This window comes from Panthera tigris, chromosome B1 (assembly GCF_018350195.1).
Source record: "Panthera tigris isolate Pti1 chromosome B1, P.tigris_Pti1_mat1.1, whole genome shotgun sequence".
NCBI lineage: Eukaryota > Metazoa > Chordata > Mammalia > Carnivora > Felidae > Panthera > Panthera tigris.
The window spans coordinates 16,922,614-16,939,131 of NC_056663.1; positions in this window are offsets into that span (position 1 = coordinate 16,922,614).

Consider the following 16,518-nt stretch of genomic DNA (forward strand, 5'->3'; position numbering starts at 1 on the left):
CTCCATTAGAGCACGGCGTTTGTATGCGCAAGACACGTTTTCACGCACAACTGTTCATGTAGTCCCTCGCTGTGCACGTGAACAAGAATATGAAAATGCAAATGCAAATGATAGCCTCGAAAGTGCTCTGTTTCGCAACGCACGTTGTTGCTACAAGTAGTCTCAGAACTGAGACTGAGGTTAAGGACCATGATTTTGGATGATACATGGATGGATAAGAAAGAATTGTGTCCAGCAGGAGGACTCGGTAGTTTTCTGTCTTGAAGAGCCATCCAGTTAAATGTTCTAAAACAAAACAAAACAAAACAAAAACAAACAATAGAACTTTTCGCGAAGCACCTTAGCACACAATACATTTTCCTCATTATAAGAAGGAAAATCTGTGTTGATTATAGCCAAGGCTTGAGCTGGGCTTACTGGAGATATGCCTTAATGGAAATATGCCTGTGTTGAATTTTTGTGAATTCAAGGTCTATATTAAATTCAGTTTATGATGAACATGTTTATTTTTGTTATTTAATGCACTCAGCGGCTCATTTGTTTAATACTGAGACTTCCGATTTAGCATCGTGTGTGTGTGTGTGTGTGTGTGTGCTCTAAATGTACTTCTAATCCATATACGGGTCCCTGCTGGAAACCTTTGGTTTTGCCTCAAGTTGACCATGAAGCAGATGCCCTCCAGTTTTCACCATAAAGCATTTGTAAATTCTTCCTCAGTAAAGCATTAGGGGACAATGTACATTTTACTGAGGACTCTCCTGGGACATGAATGGTGATTTGTGGCACACACTGTACAAGATTTTGCTACAAAAATTCCCTTAATTCAACTTCCAGCAATGGCACACTAACCTGAGTGCAAGTAGGAAAGCTGGGCAATAAATACAAACCCCTCAGGAGTTCAGCTGAACTGGAAAGACACCAGCCCCACAAGGACTGAAACCCAGATTTAAATCTTCTTAATTACTGACTGGATTAGTGATTTGAGATTGCTAGGCCCCCCAGTCTGCCACAGGACGCAAATTTAATCCCATCTGAATTTAGCTGTAAGCAACAACTTTATATTATAGTTGATCAAAGAAGCAAGTTTAAATATTAGAATACAGAAATACCAGAGATAAATGTGTGGATGGAATGTTTGTACATGTAAACTGTAATCAAAAGAAAGCTGGTGTAGTTTTTATGAGACCAAGTAACATTTAAAACAAGAAGCATTATGAAAACTTTTCTAAAAAAAGAAAAGAAAAGAAAATGCGCTGACAGCATGGAACCTGCTTGGGATTCTCTCTCCTCTCTCTCTCTATGCCCCTCCCCCACTCATGTTATGTCTGTCTCTCTTAAATAGATAAAAACTTTAAAAAAACACACAAGAAGTGTTAGCGGAGGTAACAAGGGCCGTTTTATAAATAGAAAAGGGCCACTTTGTCAGAAGATGTGAAAATCCTAAATGTACAGGCACCAATAACATAATTTCAAAAATATATGAAGATGTGTCTATTTTTGACAGACCTACAGTATCTGCTGCTAAGTTCTCCCTACCAGAGCAAGAAGAAAGTGTTCTCATGCCCTCTCTGATTGTGGCAGGCAAAACTGAATGGAGAACTGAATGAAGAATACAAGAATTATTGCTCATGGGGAAGAGATCATTTTTACAACTCAGAAATAACCTTGTAGATAGTGAAGAGTAAATTTTACAGCAAAAAAAAAAAGGGAGCCTAAATTTTGAGTTTGCAAAAACAAAAACCTATCTACAGTTATAGCAGCAATTGACTAAAAGAAGAAATAAGCAAATCCAAAATCATAAGGAAAAATTTTAACGTACCTTTCACAGAAATTGATAGAAAATATACAGAAAAAATAACAGTAATTACTATACAACGATATTTATAATATACAATAATTATTCTGAAAACTTTTTTAAAGTTTTTTTTTTTTTTTGAAAGAGACAGCGCAAGTGGGGAGGGGCAGAGAGAGAGGGAGACACAGAATCTGAAGCAGGCTCCAGGCTCCAAGCTGTCAGCACAGAGCCCGACGAGGAGCTTGAACTCACGAACCATGAGATCATGACCTAAGCCGAAGTCAGATGCTTAACCGGCTGAGCCACCAAGGTGCCCCAGCAATAACGTCCTCTAAAGGACACCAAATTTATTATAAAGCCACATTAATACATAAAGTGTATTACTGATGCAAAGGCAGACAAATAGGCCAGTGGAACATAATAGAGAACCCAGATTCCAGATTCAGTCTTCTAAGTTTATGAATGTTTGTTGGTGAAAAGACCGACTTTTCAATAAATGGTGCAAAATCAGTTGTTCATCCTTAAAGAAGCAAAAGAAACTTGATCACCTGTGCGAAACTCATGCGAAAAAATCAGTTTTAAGTGAATTGTAGGTCTCAATGTGAAAGAAAACACAATGAAGCGTCTAGAAGAAAACATAGGAGATGATCTTTATGTCTTACGGTAGGCAAAGATCTCTTTGGACCAAAGAGATAGGACCAAAAAAGTGCTAACCAGAAAGAAAAGATTGGTAAGTTATACTAAATTAAAAGTAAGAGCTTCCAAAAAATCAATAAAATTGAGAAGTTCATCAAAAGAGGCCACTAACTGGAAGGTTTTAACTACCCCCAAGAGAGCTTTGTCAGGCCAGCTGGCTCTGTAACTACAATTAATCAGTGGACAGGAGGCCTTTTGGATTTTATGAGTTGAGTTTAGCTTCTGTTTTGCTTTATCATCTCTGTTAAAGGTTGGAAGACAAAAACCTAAATAGTTTGAAATTAAGAATTAGAAACACAGATAAACTTAGAATTTCCACAGCAGAGAATTATTTGACAGATCACCCTGGTACAATATCATCTTCCACTTCATGCTGCTTTTTAATGAAGGGCAAATCTGTACAGGCCTATTGTCCATTTCAGCAAATTAAGCCATTGAATGTAGATAAAAACCCTGTTTCAAAATCAGGAATTACTGAACTTCGTTTAATTTATAATGTTATCGATTGTTAGACACATTAATATTTTATATTCCACTAAAAAGAAAAATGTTGCCAATTAAACTATGATACAATGCTTTCCCATCAGTTAGAATTCTAATTTTATTCTTATTGTAGTACTTCTTTGAGATTTAACCAGATTTTTTTAAGTGATAAATTGCTTTTGTCCCAGTATAAGAAGGAAAATACAGGCTAAATAAATTCCTAGAAGTTCTTAACATTCAAAGATGACTCATCTGAATTCATTTTCTACTCATCATTGTCAAGGCCTTGGTTTTTCCACACAGTGATTTCTATGCCATTAAAACATAGATGAAACAGTATTTTTACTATGAATCCAGTAAAGTATTAAAAGATATTGGTGCTGGGCTCTTAAGCTGGCTTTGCAGTTAGTAACATAGAGCCAGCCTACACTCGACCCTACTTAAGGAACGTGAATCCAATTCGACCCCACTCCCATATCCTCCTAGGGCTTTGGTGGTTAAAGTTTAGATAAGTGCTTTTATGTTGTGGAAAAGATTCATGTATGGAAAGATTCCTTTCCAAGTCACTAATACTCATTCTGCCCATTGGAAGGTGAGCTTTCTTTTTAAATGTGCTAAAACGTATATAACTTAAGATGTATCATTTTAACCAATTTTAAGTGTATAATTCAATAGCATTAAATGCATTCACAATCATTCCTCTCCATAACTTCCTCATCATCCCAAATAGAAGCTCTGTACCTATGAAACAACAGCTCCCCACTCCTCTGTTCCCCTCAGCCCGTGGCAACCACCGTGGTCCTTTCTGTCTCTGAAATGAAATGCCGTTGAAATCTCATGTAAGCGGAGTCGTATGATATTTGTCCTCTTGTGTCTGGCTTATTTCACTTAGCACGTCTTTAAGGTGCATCCATGTTGTAACATGTATCAAGAGCTCGCTCTTTTTTAAGGATGAATCATATTTAATTGTAAGTATAGACCACACTCTCTTTGTTCACATGCTGGTGAATATGTGGGCTGCTTCCTTCTTTTGGCTAGAGCAAATAATGCCGTTATGAACAATGGTGCACAAATACCTGCTCAAGTCCCTGCTTTCTGTCCTTTGGGAGTACTTACTGAGGAGCAGAATTGCCGCATCATACGGTAATTCTGTGTTTAATTTTGTAAGGAACCGCCGGACTGTTTTCCATAGTAGCTGCACCATTTCACATTCCGACCAGCAATGCAATGGTTCCAGGGCACCTGGGTGGCTCAGCCGGTTAAGCCTCGGACTCTTGGTTTTGGTTCAGGTCATGATCTCACAGTTTGTGATTGAGCCCCGCGTAGGGCTCCCACGCTGATGGTGCAGATCTTGCTTGGGATTCTCTCTCTCTCCCTCTCTCTCTCCCCCTCCCCCACTCATGCATGCGTGCATGTGTGCCTGTGCTCTCTCTCTCTCTCAATATAAATAAATAAACATTTTTTTTTTAATCTTAAAAAAAGAACAATGCAAAGGTTCCAGTTCCTCCACATCCTCACCAACGCAGGTTATGTTTTGTTTTTTGGATAATAGTCATCCTAATGAGTGTGAGCGGGAAGCTAATCTTTTTTATGGCTTATGACAAGTACTTCCCTATTGATGCTCTCCTGGCCACTATTGTAAGATACTATTGGTGATAGACATCCTCACCTCAGAGATAAAAATGTGAGAAATTATGGGTTTTTTTTTTTAATTTTGCAAATTCTAGGCTGACATTTTTTAAAGACTTTAATTTTTGAGCAGTGTGAGGTTCACAACAAAAGGTTGTGAGTGAAAGGAAAAGATTTTTCACAAAGATATTTCATAAAGATTGTACCCCCCTGTCCAACACAGGCATTACTTTCCCCATTATCAACATCTCCCACGAGAGTCAGATATTTGTTATAAATGATAAACCAACAGGGGTGCCTGGGTGGTTCGGTCAGTTAAGCTTCAGACTTCAGCTCAGGTCATGATCTCATGCTTCATAAGTTCAAGCCCCTCGTCGGGCTCTGTGCTGAGAGCTGGGAGCCTGGAGCGTGCTTTGGATTCTCTCCCTCTCTCTCTGCCTCATCCCTGCTTGTGCTCTCTCTCTCTCTCTCAAAAATAAATAAATAAACATTTCAAAAAAATGAGAAACCTACATTGACAGATCATTAGCATCCCAAAATCATGGTTTACATTAGGGTTCAGCCTTGGCCTTATACATCGTATGCATTTGGACGAATGTATGACATGTATCTACCATTACGGTCTCACCCAGTATTTTCACTGCCCTAAAGAATTCTCTGTGCCCTATTCATCCCTCCCTTTCCCTTGGCATACACTGATCTTTTTACTCTCTCCGTATTTTGCCATTTTCAGAATGTCTTATAGTTGGAATCAGTACGTAACCCTTTCAGATTGCCTTCTTCCACTTAGTAACACATACTTGAGTTTCCTCTCTGTATTTTCATGGCTTGATAGCTCATTTCCTTTTAGAGCTGAATAAGATTTCACTGTCTGGATATACCACAGTTTATTTATCCACTCACCTACTGAAGGATATCTTGGTTGCTTCCTAGTTTGGGCAAGTATAAATAAAGCTGCTATAAACATCTACGTGCAAGTTTTGTGTAGACATAAATTTTTACTCTTTTGGGTAAATACCAAGAAGTGTGATTGCGGGGCTGTAGTGTAAGGGTACATTTAATTTGGTAAGAAACCACCAAACTGTCTTCTAAAATGGGTGTACCATTTTGCATTCCCACCAGCAATGGAAGAGTTCTCCTTGCCCTACCACCTTCCCATCATCTGGTGTTGTCAGTGTTCTGCATTTTGGCCATTGTAACAGGGGTATAGTGGCATCTCATTGTTGTTTTAATTTGCACTTCTCTGCTGCGTATGGTCTGGAGTATCTTTTCATTTGCTTGTTTGCTATTGATCCATCTTCTTTGGTCGGGTGTCCGTTAAGGTCTTTGGCTTATTTTTAAACCGGGTTGTTTGTTTTCTTACTGTTGGCCTTTAAGAGCTCTTTGTATATTTTGGATAACAGTTCTTTAGCAAATGTGCCTTTTGCAAATATTTTCTCCCCGTCTTGTTTCCCAGGCTTGTCTTTTCATTCTCATGACATCATCCTTCGCGTAGTAGAATTTTTTTAGTTTATTTTAATGAAGGCTCACTTGTCAATTCTTTCTTTCATGGGGCATGCCTTTGGTGTTGTATCTAAAAAGTCATTGTCTTGGGACGCCTGGCTGGCTCAGTCAGTTAAGCGTCCAACTTCGGCTCAGATCACGATCTTGTGGTCTGTGCGCCCCACGTTGGGCTCTGTGCTGACAACTCAGAGCCTGGAGCCTGCTTCAGATTCTGTGTCTTCCTCTCTCTCTGCCTCTCCCCTGCTCACATTCTGTCTCTCTCCCTCAAAAGTAAATAATAAAATTAAAAGGCTAAAAAAATTAAAAATAAATAAATAAAAAGTCATTGTCTTGATGATCTAGGTCATCAAGATTTTCTCCTATGTTATCTTCTAGAAGTTTTATAGTTTTTTAAATTTTACATTTAGGTTTATGATCCATTTCAAGATAATTTTTGGAGAGGATGTTACATCTGTATCTAGGTTTATTTTTTTACATGTGGATATCCAGTTGTTTTCACATCATTTGTTGAAGAGATTTTTCTCTGTTCCATTGTATTGCATTCACTCCTTTGTCCAAGATCAGCTGAATATATTTACATACATATATCTCCAGGGCTTTCTATTCTGTTCCATTGGTCTATTGTGTACTTTTTTACCAATACCAGCCTTGATTATGGTAGCTTTATAGTAGGTCTTAAAGTCAGGTAGAGTCATTTCTCCAACTTAGTTCCTCTCCTTCAATAGTGTGTTGGTAATTCTGAGTCTTCTGTCTCTCCATATAAACTTTAGAATCAGTTCTAGACATCTGTTTGTTGATAGCCACAAAATAGTTTGCTGAGATTTTGATTGAGATCGCATTAAGTCTATAGATCAGTTTGGAAAGAACTGATACCGGACAATATTGAGTCTTCCTATCCATGAACATGGATTATCTCTCCCTTTATTTAGTTTTGCCTTGATTTCTTTCATCAGAGTTCTGTAGTTTTCCTTATATAGATTTTGAACACATTTTGTTAGATATATATCTAAATAATTAATTTTGGGGTGGGCAAATGTAAATAGTATTGTATTATTATTTTTAAATTCCACTTGTTTATTGCCTATATAAGGAAAGCAATTAGCTTTTTTATATAATCTTGAATCCTGCAACTTTGCTGTAATCACTTATTAGTTCCAGGAGTTTTTTTCTTGATTCTTTGGATTTTCTACATAGACAATTAGATCATCTGTGAACAAAGGTAATTTTCTTTCAAATCAGTATAACTTTTCTTTCATTTTTGTGTCTTATTGAATTTGGTAAGACTTCCAGTATAATGTTGAAAAGTGAGTGGTGAGAGAGGACATCCTGACATACTCCTGACCTTAGTGGGAAAGCTTCTAGTCTCTCATCACTGAGTAAGATGTTAGCCATAGACTTTTTGTAGATGCTCTTTATCAAGTTTTAAAAACTCCCCTTTATTCCTACTTTACTGAGAGGTTTTTTTTTTTTTTTTTTTTTTTTTGCTTTTGCATGAATGGATGTTGGATTTTGTCAAATGCATTTTATGCATCTATTGATATAATCATGTAATTTTTCTTTAGCCTGTTGATATGATCGATTACATTAATTGATTAGGTAGTGTTAAGTCAGCCTTACATACCCAGGATAAATCCTATTTGGTGATGCTGTATAATTCTCTTTATAATTGTTGGATTCAATTTACTAATATTTTGTTGAGGATTTTTTGCATTTATCTTCATGGGAGATGTATATCTGTAGTTTTCTTACAAATGTCTCTGTCTGGTTTTGGTATTATAGTGATGCTGGCCCCATAGAATGAGTTAGGAAGTATTCCCTCTGTTTTTATCCTCTGAAAGAGATTAGGAGAATTGGTATAATTTCTTCCTTAAATGTTTGGTAGAATTCACCGGTGAACCCACTTGGGCCTGGTGCTTTCTGTTTTATTAATTATTGATTTAATTTCTTTAATAAATTTAGGTGGCCTGTTCAGATTGTCTATTTCTTTTTGTGTGAGTTTTGGGCAGATTATGTCTTTCAAGGAATTGGTCCGTTTCATCTAGTTTATCAAATTTGTGCTCACTGAGTTATTCAGAGTATTCCTTTATTATACTTTCAATGTCCATGGGATTTGTAGTGATGTTCCCTCTTTCATTTCTTTTTTTTTTTTTAAGATTTTATTTTTAATTAATCTCTACACCCAACACAGAGCTCAAACTCACAACCCTGAGATCAAGAGTTGCATGCTCTACCGACTGAGCCAGCCAAGCACCCCTCGTTTCTGATTTCAGTAATTTGTGCCCCCTCTCAATCTCTCTCTTTTTGGCTAGAGGCTTATTGGTCTTTCTTAAGCTTTATAAAGAACCGTCTTTTGGTTTCATTGATTTTCTCGATTTAATTTCTTCTTTTCGATTTTTTTTTTAAATTTCTGCTCTAATTTTATTATTTCTTCTCTTCTGCTTACGTTGGATTTCGTTTGCTCTTCCTTTTCCAGTTGCCTAAGGTGGAAACTTAGATGATTGATTTTAGGTCTTCTTTTCTAATATATGCCTTCAATGCTATGATTTCCATCTAAGCACCACAAATTTCGACAGCAAAATCACCAACTAAAAACACAAGAATGCAAACAATCGTGGCACTAAACAGACTACAAAAAGGGCACTTGTTTACAGTGTTAGAGCAAAACTAAGAAGGCAGAGTGCCGTCTGGCTCCGTCTCGGGGGAGAACACACAGTTCAGGCAACTCAAGCTTTTTGCCCCACTACACGTGTCCATGAATAAGCATGAAAGCACCCGGAGTGTTGATTTTGGAATTATAAATAAATTTTAGCAAGTAGGTGAATTCACAAATATGGGATCCGCAAATAACAAGGATCAACTGTATCCTAAGATTTCAATGACATCAAATGAAACATCAAATGAAACCTTATAAGTAGTGATCTAGCAATTATTACCAAGTCTTTACTTTTTGCTCTATTATTAAAAGAATAGGTGAGGTTAAACATGAAAATACACTGCTTGGGGGAAAATTTGACTATATTGATGCTGTAGTGGGGGAAATTCAACTCTTCCTAGAATACGCTTAGGTGGTTGTTTTTACTTTGAAAGTCTGATGAATTCTTTATAAAAGTATTCATAAAAACATTTTCAAATTGTTTTTTTTTTCTTTCACTTTCTACTATAATAGCATGGTAAAGTTAATGCTTAAAAGTAAGAAAAAATACTGGATATTAAAGAATGTTGTTGGGGCACCTGGGTGTCTCAATCTGTTGAGACCTTGATCTCAGCCCACATCTTGATTTCAGGGTCATGAGTTCAAGCCCCACGTTGGGCTCCATACATGAAGCCTACTTAAAAAAAAAAATGTTATTGAATCCATTCATCCAGTGTATTGGGTTGACACATAAAATTTCTGTTTTTCTGGTTCAAAACAGTACACTATTGGCAATTTCATATGGTCTTACCTAATAATTATTGTCCTTAATAATTTTCAGCACTAAGTTAGAAATCAGTGGATTTCTAAATTCCCAATTTAGGTGGTTTTTTTTTTAATAAAATACAAATTCTGTATCTCTCTGTAATTTTATATAAGCTGTTAACCTCATAGATTACTTAGGGCTTTCTAAGTTTTTTACACCCTTCATATTAAAAGTCTAATAATTTTCCTCCGTTACCCTTTTCAGATACAACATTCTTCTACATGTAAAAACTTTTCTGTATTCTTTGTTAAAACTAGTGAGCTCGAACTTCTCCGGATATGTTGTAGAGGGCTTCTGAGGTGTCTGCCCTGCATAAAAGACTGAGTATGGTGTTGAATAAGCTTTATCTCCAGTAGCTGAAGTTAGAATGTTGGCTCTGTCATGTCATCGACTTCTCTGTGCCTCAGTTTACTACTCTGCATAATGATACTAATACTACCCCCCTTTCAAAGAATTATTGTGAAACTTAAATGTTAAACTCACTTGTATCAAGTCCATTAAAGGAGGGACTGGAACGTGGTTAGTATTCGAGAAACGTTAGTGAATATTATTATAGAACGTATTTGGTATATTCACAAGTGATGTCCATAGAACATCTTTATCAGAGAAGGGACTTCAACAGAGATCTGCAAGTTAGATCAGAGATGAATCTTAGAAAGGGCAAACTTTTAAACTCAGACTGGACCGAGCTGGATAAAACTGCTTACCCTCAGGAATTTACTTACGTTGCTCACCCTCGATTTTCTTTTCTGTACTGAAAAGCAGCGAGCATCAGGATGGTTGTTAGGTTCAGAAGTAAGGTCCCTGAGCCTGTTTGCCTGCCAAAGGGTTAGCATTCCAGCCACGGGGGATGTTAGTATCTTGACACTTTCTGTCAGCTGTGCATACTGTGCATATTGTTCACTGCAATAGTGATTTCTGATCTAAACAGGATTCCACATCTGGAAATAAAATTCACTAAAGCCTAAGTCTTGCAAAAAATATATATACATATATCATATAAATATATATATATGTATATACCTATATATAAAATCCACCTGGGCACGTTTTTCAGTTTTAACAGATGGGAAAGATTGCCATCTAGTGGCTCTCTGGCGGGACTGCATGCAAACATTTTGATTGCAAAAGGAGTCAAATAATGCACTTGTAGTTTGCTTTACATAGACTGCTCTTAGAAAAGAATTATATAAAGCACATTTCTGTTATTATTTATTAGTATCTGTCATTATAAAATCAGATATAACTTCCTGTATTTTGCTATAATTCTTTAAAAATAATGTCCTTATAAATTTTCCCACCTAGTAAAATTTTTTTTCGTTTTCCTGTTAAATAATATATTAATTCTACATTTTTCTATAATTTCATATAAGCTGTGGACTTCACAGTTTACCTAGAACGTTATAAAATTATTATATTCTTCACATTATAGTAATAAAATATGATATTGTTTTATTGGTCTTCTAGGAAGGTGTTATTAACTTGGACAATATATTTAAATGCGGCGAAGAGTTTAATGAAAGCATTTTTAAATTGACTTTACTTTAGGACAGTTTTAAATGTACAGAAAAGTTGCTCCCTATTATTAACATCTTATATGAGATGGTACGTTTGTCACAGATAACGAACTGGCATTGATGTATTATTATTAACTAAAATTTCACATTTCATTCTATCTTCATTCCATCACCAGTGTATTCAGCCAGGGTTCCCCAGAGAAACGGAATCATTAGGATGTATCTCTATGTATGTCTACACCTGCATCTATATTTATAGATTTATATAAGATGGTATATATTTATGGATAGACAGATAAAGAGCTAGAGAGAGAGAGATTTACATTAAGGAATTGGCCCACATGATAATGGAGTCTTGGTAAGTCTAATCTCTGCGGGGTAGGTGGGCAGGCTGGAGACCCAGGGAAGAGTTACAGTTTGAGTCCAAAGGCAGTCTGTTTGCAGGATTCATTCCTGCTTGGGAGAAGTCAGTCTTTGTTCTATTAAGGGCTGCAACTGATTGGATGAGGCCCACCCACATTATGGAGGATAATCTGCTTTATTCAGAGTCCACGGATTTAAGATTAGCTGTTACAACCAGGTTTTCCCCACTGTCCTTCTTCTGTTCCAAGGTCCTATCCAGGATGCCATACTGCATTTAACCATCACGACTCCTTAGTATTCTCTGGTTTGAGACAGTTTCTCAGACTTGCCTTGTTTTGATGACGTTGACAATTTGAAAAGCACAGGTCACATATTTGGTAGAGTGTCTCTCAATTAGAATTTGTCCTATGATTAGACTGTGATTATGGGTTTCGGGGAGGAAGACCATAGAGATGAAGCGGCATTCTCCTCATATCTTGTTAAGGGTGTCTGCTTCCATCGTGACTCATCACTAATGATGCTGACCTTGATCGCCTGGCTGACAGAGTGCTGGTCAGGTTTTTCCCCTGTAAAGTTACCCGCCTCCCTTTCATACTGTACTCTTTGGAATCAAGCCCACACTCAAGGTTGAGGGTCGGAGATACTAAGCTCTGTTTCCTGAAAGGAGAAGCAGTGACCTGATTCATTTATAATTTTTCTGTACGAGATTCACCACTTTCCTCCTCCCCCTTTATTTATTTATTTATTCATTTATTTATATCACTATGTACTCATAGATATTGATTTTGTTCCTTGGTTTGTAACTCAATACCACATTATTTATTTTGGTACTCAAGTTGTTTCAGCTTTCGCCATTCAGGGCTCTTTCAGGCTGGCCCCTGACATGCCCCCACTCTTTTGTAGTTTTTTGAGTACGTCCTTATTTTCTGGCACTGCACATGCTCCAGGATCTTATATTTTCCCTGCCCCAGCCCTGGAATCATATATTTCTCCACGGAAACTTAGTTCCTCCTATTGGAGGATTGTACTAGAAACCAAGATCTAGGTGCTGGGTGGGTGTGCTCACTGGTGAACAGCTCCAGGGTAGAGATAGAAAATACGTGTGTGTGTGTGTGTGTGTGTGTGTGTACATTTGCAAAGCAAGGACATGGTTTTGATGCATACAGTTTCAGTTTACGTGATACTGGTGCAAAGGAAAGACTGCCTGAACTGGATAAATATAAAAGGCTATATGCAACATTTGCATATTATAACTGCATAAGAATAATATGGACACAAGTGAGCTCTCTACTCAATCTTCTTTTTCTTTTTTAATTAAAAATTCTTTTTAATATTTATTTTTGAGAGAAAGAGAGAAACAGAACACGAGTGGGGAGGGGCAGAGAGAGAGGGAGACCCAGAATCCGAAGCAAGCTCCAGGCTCTGAGCTGTCAGCACAGAGCCTGATGCGGGGCTGAAACTCACCAGCCGTGAGATCATGACCTGAGCCGAAGTCAGATGCTTAACCAACTGAGCCACCCAGGCGCCCCTCAATTTTCTTTTTAAACTCTCAACGTAATTAACTCAATGTTTCAAGAGCTGGAGTAATGTAAGTTACAATGTATTAGGCATCTACGTGCACTTTTTAAAAATCATCTCTAATTCATAGGCCTCTACAAGGAAGAGAATAATATTAGATTTGCTTTCGACAATTTATGCTCAGGGAATTGCTACCAGTTCGGGATTGCCTGGCTAGAGCAAGGCAGAGCCAGTATTTGAAATCAGGTCGGTTTTTGACAACTGAAACGTTGCTTGTGACTAGTGATAGATCTTTACATTTCTAATAGATTTTTCAGAGGATGGTCACATGCACAATTTCATTTCATCCAAATGAATTCTCCAAAATAGGTTAAGGCAGATCCTAATATCCTTATTTTAGGAATTGAGGTCTTCTATTTAATTACTGTGATTATTGACCTCAAGCCCCACCCCCCTTAGAATGTAAAACACTCCATCAAGAATGCGGAAATAGGTATTTACTTTTGGTTCCCAAATCCAGGGAAGGATGAAAAATGATATGCTCTAAGTACAAATAACATTGAGGAAAATGTTTTTCTTTTATAAATCATATTCAAATGTGGAACATTTTTAATCCTTTTTATTTGAAATGAATTTTTGTCTGCTTATAAAAATTTCAATGTGCCTTTAAGAATAAACTGACAGGATCAGTAGCTTTGGTTGTGATAATGCAGTTAAGCGTTTAACTGCATATTGATGAAGTTTATGACTCATACTTTGGAAACGTGCATATTTATAAGAGACTATATACATATTCTCATATATACTTAGCATATGCATATATATCTTGTAGATATAAATAACGCACAACTTTAGGCTTGGCTAAGAATGATGAAGTCTTAAAATGTTTAAGCCATATTAAAAATAAAAGTCAAGGGATTTTAGGGGCGCCTGGGTGGCTCAGTCAGTTGAACGTGTGACTCTTGATTTGTCCTCAGGTCCTGACCATAGGGTTGTGGGATTGAGCCCTGCGTCAGTCTCCACAGAGGGCTCCCTATCGGGCTCTGCGCTGAGCGTGAGCCGGCTTGAGATTCTCCCTCTCCTTTGCCCTCTGACCTTCCCCTGCTCACTCTCTCTCTCTCTCTCAAAAAACAACAAAAGTCAAAGGATTTTATAGTCTAGACCACTGTCCAGTACAGAAGCCACAAGCCCCATGTAGTGAATGAGCACTTGAAACATCACTAGTTCTGAGATGTGCGCTAAATGGGAAGCATGCATTGGATTTCAAAGACAGCACTGGAAAAAAAAAAGGATTTAAAATATCTCAATAATTTTTATATTGATTACATGTCGAGATACAGTTGATTTTAGATAGAGTGGATTAAATAAAATATATTATTAAAAACAATTTCAACTGTTCCTTTTAACTTTATTAATGCAGATACTAGAAAATTTAAAATTATGTGTGTCGCTTCCATTATATTTCTGCTGGGGCATACTGCTCTCTAGACCGGTCCAGTGGGAAGATTTTATGACTTCTGGCTCTAAATCAGTAGTGCTTTGGGTTTGGAAATTTGAGAGAAGAGAGAGATGAACCAAAGAAGGAGCTGTTCAGTTATTGAGCGGAATTCGTATGACATGTGAGAGTCAGGACTTGTTGGGTTTGAAGAGTGGGTTGTTTCAACATCAGAGTCTCTGAACAGAATTAAGAAATGACCTCCATGCAGAGATCAGCTCCCCGGCGGTGGTAGAGGGGGAACCACAGGTTCGGCTAACTAAAGCCTCGGGAAGATTTAGGGGCTTAAGAGCGTTGTCCCGTAGCAGCCTCAAAGGTGCCCCAATGACCTGTCCCAGAAAGAAGGGTCTGAGTGGCTTATGGCTAGTGGAGGGAACTTGAATGAAATTGAAAGGACAGGACAGAGTTTATATAAGAGAATTATATTGGTGGAGTGTTAGAAGCACTATCAGCTTGGGCTCGAAGCAACTCTGACTTTGGTTCCTCCCCCGTGAAGCTTCTCTGGAAGGAAGCAGGCTGCCCTGGGCCATTTCTTCCTCATGAGGACAACTCAGAGGGTGGAACCAGAAGCCCAGAAGGCAGAGCGAAGAGCCGGGAGGGAGCCAGGGAGCAGAAGTGGGTCCCGATCAAGGATTTGGAAACATGAGCCTGCTTGGATTCGGATAGCCGTGGGCCAGAGGCTGCTGTGTCTCCCACTGCCCCTCCTTTGCGACACGAGTGTCCGCTGTGGTTCTCCGGTCTCCGTCTCCCCATTGTTCGTGGGGCAGAGGGCGCTGGCTTGTCTCTTTAGTTCACAGGTCTTCAGATGCAGAGGAAGTGCCCCCGAGGAGCCTCCTCCTCCTCCTCCTCACTTGAATATGACTGAAATGATCAGATTTAGGGAATTTTGAGAGGCTTGAGTATGTTGTGCATGTCAGGGAGGCGTGTAAATAACATCTGGACGGAAGTTGATAGTGGCAGAGTAAATGCAGATTCTTTGACGCACTTCCCATAGAGGGATGCGTTCTCTTTCCCAACGCTTTGAATCTGTGACCACTTTGAGGATGGAGTACAATGGGAGTGACGCTATGCCCATTCCAAGCCGGCCTTTCATAGAGCTGACAGCTTCAGCCTTGGTTTCTCAGAGCCCCGAGCTGCCATGTGGGAATTCTGATTGCCCCGCTGGAGAGGTTCCCCGGGGAGGTCTTGAGCCTGCAATGAGAGAAGGGCCCAGCTGTGCCCAGCCTTCCAGCCATTCCCCCACCCCAAAGTGCTAGATACCATGCGGGTGAAGCTTTCTTGGACTCTCCAGACCAGTCCAGAGGCCCGCTGAATACCGCCGAATAATGGTAGACCAGCTGAATAATGCCAGTGAGCCACAATGCCAGCCAAAGCAGAATAATCACCCTGCAAGTCTTGCCCAAATTTCTGAATTCTGTGGTTTGTGAGAACAGAATGACTCCCGTGTTAATCCACTAAATTTGGGGTGTTGTGCAATAATCGATAGCTGGGACACACACACACACACACACACACACACACACACACCACAGCCTCGTGGAGTGACCTGGAACATTTTGCTTCTGGTTTTTCTGCCTTTGGTATTTTCATCAGTGAAATTGGATAATGGTATCTACCAAGCATGGGTGTTAAAAAAGTAAACAAGATGGCCTATCTTTGGATCATAATATTCTTCTTTCTTTTGTTTCCCTGTCACGCCTCCCTTTACATATCAATAGTGTTAGCAGGTGTGTGTTTACTTCAGACACCATCAGTTTTCCTGATAGACACACACACACACACACACACCCCACATATATACACGTATGTACATATCAGGATTTAAAATCCCATTAATTTTAGGATTTGTAACCATTTATCACTTCAAAACCGATTTTGTGGTGGTACATGTGGTGAGCATTCTCGTATACTTAGTTCAAGAAGTGGTTTGTTTTGCCTGAAAATGTACATTATTTAAGCTAAATCACTCCTGTTTCTCTCAATGGTGGCTTGGATATTTTGCTAGCTCCCAACAAAGGGGTCCTGGTATAATTGTATGACTTCAAGATTGACACAAGCGCA